This window comes from Ostrinia furnacalis, unplaced genomic scaffold (genome assembly GCF_004193835.3).
Source record: "Ostrinia furnacalis isolate ACB-3 unplaced genomic scaffold, ASM419383v2 OfSCF0643, whole genome shotgun sequence".
Taxonomy (NCBI): Eukaryota; Metazoa; Arthropoda; class Insecta; order Lepidoptera; family Crambidae; genus Ostrinia; species Ostrinia furnacalis.
Window position 1 is genome coordinate 79,560 of NW_021130882.1, and position 6,000 is coordinate 85,559.

Consider the following 6,000-nt stretch of genomic DNA (forward strand, 5'->3'; position numbering starts at 1 on the left):
CCAACTGCAACTGGTGAGTAGGCTACTGTTTTCAGTTCCGGGTTAATATGTCTTTGGACAATTTCACACAGCGCTATCTAGCCCCAAAGTAAGCAAATAATATGTTTGTGTTATGGGTGTTGATTATGTACGTATACTACTTTAGTGATTGATTGTGGATTAAATTCTAACTAGCTACACGAACCTTACTTATAAGTAGGTATTTTTTGGATCGTATTCCTTGAACTGAAAGAGAAACGAATCCTGGTCAAAATTAGGTAGTACAGCTTAGCTACTGGACGTAGTTCGAAAAGCTGGAATGAAAATGGGAAACAAATTCTGAATATATTATTTCCTGATTGATTTCAATAGTTAATGACAGCTATGCTACCGCACTTATTTAAAAAAAAAAACGGATATAAAATAGGAATAGATGATGCTGTGTAACATTTTCCAGGATATTTTTTTTTCTGGTTCTGGAATGGACGCCGCGTACCGGAAAACGCAGCGTGGACGTCCACCAACAAGGTGGACTGACGACATCGTAAAGGTAGCAGGGAAGCGCTGGACGCAGGCCGCTACCAATCGATCAACGTGGAAAGCATTGGGGGAGGCCTATGTTCAGCAGTGCACAGTGGACGTCCTATGGCTGAAATGATGATGATGATTTTTTTTTGAGGACAAATCCTCAGAAAGTATACTTCATTGTCACCCTACCCTAGACATGCCGACAGACCTGTCCGTCTCCGCTGTCCGCCGGACTAATGAACGACAATCGCCACTTGTTCTGACCGGACGGTGAATGGCACACATCGAAAACAATATAATTACGGATACAAAACAAAACTAAAAGTGCAGTAGATAGTCTAAAGTTGTCCCAAGGTTATGGATAATAAATTAAAAAACTTAATGCATTTTAGCGTTTTGTGCAGTGATTGTTTGGTCCGTACATGGAGGCTGACTGATTTATAATATCGACTCTACCGTTTTGTACATATACAGGGTGTTTGTTATGTTTAACTGTGTGCTGAGTGTGAGTTTACATCAAAAGTCCTCACTAGTGAGCGCGTTACAAAATTTATGATTTAATGTCATTTTTTACGTGCTCACTAGTGAGCGAAGTGAAACTCACACTAGGCCCTCTGAGCAATTGTGAGATGCTTATGCCGGCTCTTACTTACTAGGGTTGATATTGTAAATCTACGCCCAGTAGTTTAATATAAGATGTACATACTTAATTGCGTTCCTTAACCTGAGAGCCACGGGACTTAAATTTACAGTTTGATATTTCAGCTATAATTGCTACAGGACATTGACATGCTCTACATAATAAATGTCAGGTTTGTCCCATTGCTTTTAACATCAATAAAATAATAGTTAGATTTAGTTACTTTTAGTTTCAGCAGTGACCGTCCTTTTCAAACTAAAGACGCCCACTGTTGAAGATATAGGGTTTCTCTAGTACTCTAGTCTAATTACTAGAACTTGCTACCCGCAACCCTTACCACGTCGTCGGTACACCGCGTAAACTCAAATCAATTAGATATTTGTAGTTAAAGGCATACTAATTTATAACTTATATTTTTAAGAAACACAGTTAACGTTTTAATGCGCATCTTGAGATTAGCTCAACTTCCTCAGACATCAAAAAAATATCTGCGTCGCGAATGTTGGAAAGGCTTTATCGCGCTATCGCGCTAAAAATAAAAGCTTTACCGCAGACATAGAATCTTAACTATTAAATCTCAGCCTAAATAAACCACGATCCACGCACTGATCCGAAACGAAACTGAAAGTACTATCGAAAACTATCGACAAACGAAAAAACACTTTCATTATACCTTTCCCATACAAACCGGTCGCGATAGCATCACACAAAAACATTATATTAATTTGGGATCCCCACAAAAAACGAAGATAGCCACACGGACAAAAAAAAACTAATGGCCACTAAAAAAGGAAAGGATTGAATCGAGAAAAAGGATAAAAAACGAAAAACCGGTCAAAGAAAGGGTTCTAGAGATACAGGTGGTTACGGTTTAGTGTGGGATTATTTATTAATACAGATATTTTAATTAGTAAACACGCTACCATAATTATCACAATACAAATTCCTATGACTTTATGGTAAAAGGTATTTTGGAACTGCGATTTTAGTACTTCTATCAAATCGAGTTCATTAAAATTAAGTTTTGAAAACGGTGTCTTAATTCTTCTTCTGATAGATAATCCTTTTAATTGCAATGAAATTTTTAATAAATTAATATAAAATAATGTAAATTAGTGGCGGTAAAAGACTTTAGACAAAGCCAGTGAAGTAATTGTTTAGCGGGATGACTTGCTTATTCCCATTTCGGGACGCCCTGTATAAATTTGACATATTTTTAGTGTCACCTTTAGTGTGGTGTGGCCAGGGATTCTTTGTTTGTCCCATTCCCATTCATTATTCTACGCATGCAGTTTTGAACGGATTTAAGGATCATCCTTAATTGGTTTAGTTTCTTCAATGCAGGGCTTGATTTATGGCCTTTAATGACCATGACTGTTAATTAGGAAAGACCAACATTAAAGATATAGACATAATAAGATGAGAAACAACACAGGCGTTTGTTTTTAATTTGGACTGTAACTTGGATTTAAGTATGTGAAAAACTGGTCAAATGCAAGTCGGTCTCGTGCGATGAAGGATTCGTCGGTAAATAGGTCTACTTCATCTCCATCTAGCTCTTTAGTATTAAGTATATTTCGGTGAAAAAATTAAATAAAGTTAAGATTCTGCATGAAAAGAAGCGGAACTCTAAGTAAGCCTCTTCTCTACTATAATACATTTGCAGAGTTAAAATTAATAAACACTAAATAATTAAAATGCTCTCTTAGAAAAACAGACAAACTCCAACCCTTTATTGTTTTGAAGAGTGAATTTATCACTATGAAATTGAGGGCTATTCAATTCATATTTATTGTCTGAAATAAAATATGGCGGGGACCCTAATAAAATTGAGATACTGATCTCGAACACACAGGCGCCATCATGACACTTGGAATACAAGCTACAAATAAAATAGAAGTATTAAAATGAAATACGCCAAATGTACGAATTGAAAAAGGATTTTTTACAAGCAACACCATTAATGGATTGTTGTATAGTTCCAAAATACTGGACTGTCCTGTCGATGACATTGACAGTGGGGCGCCACCGTCAATACCGGATCGCTGGTTCAGATTTTTGCCATGTTGGAAACCATATACTTGAACGATGGTAGCGCCCCCCTGTCATTGAGTTTGGCGGGACAGTTCAGCGTGGGTCATCTATACTCTGTAGTTGTAAAAGAAAACTGTCAGTGCGGCAAATTAAAAAATGACTTTAAAATCAAAGAACGACTAGAAGGGCTTGCACCCAGAGCCGTAAAACTCAATATAAAAAAGCGTGACAAATCGCTGTTTTTTTGTGTGACGTTAAGTACTTGACATGTTTTTTTCGTGAAAGTGAAAGCAATAATATTATGGGTTTTATTTTCATTAATGTAAAGGGATTTTTGGTCTATATTGATAAAATGGAAATAAAAATTAATAAGAACATTAGGGTGACATCTAGTATTTGAAACATTCATGTGAAATTTTGGACATCATGCCAAACACAAATGTAGGTAAACCGACGGTCAAAGTGAAAATAAATGTGACGGTAACAAACCTGCATCTACCCTCCACTGTGTAGCGTCAAGTTACGCGCAGTGAAGTTTTGTAGTCATTTTCGATTATTTTGTTGTATAGATAATGATTATTTTGTTCTAAATATAAATAATTTGGTGAAATATTAAGTATCTAGTTAAGATGTAAACCGAGTGATAGTGATTTTGTGATAGTGACAAGTTAAAGTATGCTGATTGCTGCAGGAGAAATGTTAAATGCACAGTGGTAAGTTAAGTCATAAGGTTTATCTATACCTATTTATTATAATGTATTGTTAATGTTTGTTCCTTTTTTGCCATTAAATACCTGTGCGGTACGGAATTAGTCTTACAGGTAGGTCCTGTATACTTTGTTAAGTAGTTTAAGTAGTTAATATCTTTTTCGCAATTAAGTTTCAAACTTGAAGCTATCACGAAATTCTCACGATTTAACCTGTCTAGGGACTGACTAGCTCCTTTCGCTGAAGGCAATTCGCGCTACTGCTCGATATCGCTGACTTAATTGATCAAGGTATTTAAAAAGCCCAACATTAATCTGTACTTGCAACTAAGTAAATACCCGCAACACGGAACTGCGTCACCGATCAACCACGAAGCCGTATCAGTATCACAGATCATGGAGGGTAGTGAGTTGAGATACAGAGCCGAGGTGTTCCGAGCGCACCCGAGCAAGCCCGAGCGCCCGCGGCGCGGACAGGTGCTCTATCCATCTTACGCCGGACGCTGTGGCGCAAATGATATTGATACTTTAATCCAGATTTATGAATATTTTCTTTTGTTTTTAAAATAAATTTAATCTTTACAATACGAAATTTCGATCAATAGATATTTTATATTCTTCAAAACAATAAAGTAATCTACTCTGGAAAGAACGGTCGACAAGACTAATTTACCGCCGATATTGCACATGAGGTGACTTTTGATAAATAATAAAACACTTTTAAGGCCATGGTCTCGAAATAAGGAGATATTATTTCTATATGTAACATGTCGCTTTGGCTATGATAGATTTCAAATAAGTAGTTAGGTTAACTTGCGCCCGTTTTGATTAATTAAACTCAATCTAAATCTGCCCATCAATTGTCAAGTGTCAATAGTTTTTGGTTAAAATATCCACGGTTTTCGAGTTGACTTACTAATATAAGAACCTAGTGTTTGACTTATTAATATGTAAAAATATATTTGCATGAAAAAGAGGTAGAATTATTGACATCATACAATAAATTTAAATTCACAGCCAATATCAAGCCATTTCGGTCGCGGTATACATCTCCAGGACGCGTTGGAAGGGTTAATAAAGAATGTCGGTTTTTGTATCGGCATTTACCGGCGCACTACATTATAATTTTTCGGTTGATCCCATCATAGCATCTTGTAAGTAGTTATGGTTAAACGTGGCTTAAATCTACTTATGGATTTGAATAATTTGTTTAGTGGAATGTTACCTAAATAAATACTTTGTTAACAATGTTTAGGAATTCATATTTCTATCGTAAAAGATCGGGATGCCAAATTAGTTTTAATGTCAGTTAAATTTTTGTGCTAGTCCTATTTTATAAACTTTTGACGATATTTCTACTTCTTTCTTTTTCTTCTTAATATGTTAGTTTCTTGATACAAAAGTGGTTTCTTTAGTTATCGTTTCATTTAATTAAATTATCATCACAATCACCGCAAATGAAAAAGTCTGCATCCAAATAAAAGAGCTTAAAGTTCCTATAGGAATAGAAAACAAAAATAAATCACGTCTTTATTTTAAGTTAATTCGTTTTTAAAACACATTGCGTTGACAGTTTCATATTTAGGTTTGTTTTTATGATATTCATCCGCTCCATAAGGTTGAGCGTTATGCCAGTGTGACGTCATATCGGATGCAGCGCTTGATAAAGTACGTCATCACAACCAACATGACGTAAGTATAATTATAGCTGCTGCAATCCAGATGTCATTTTCAACAATGCTATTTTAATCAGAACACTTTATAAAAAGTGGAATTAAAATAAATATACAAGTATTTTTGGATCTATGTTACGGACAAGCGGTCTATTCTAATTTGATCACCTAGGTGATCAAATATAGGTGATTAAAGTGGAATAGACCCATTGTCAATCGACATATTATTCGATTTGTTATAAAGTATCTTAACTAAGAAAATATTCTGATTTACATAAAATTCACCTTTACCCAGATCATCATCATCGTTTCAGCCGTAGGACGTCCACTGCTGAACATAGGCCCCCTCCTCATACTTATTGTAGAACCACTAGATATGAGTATAACGAAGTACTATAGTAGATACTTATTCTGTGGTTTACTATAGTTTTACTTCTAT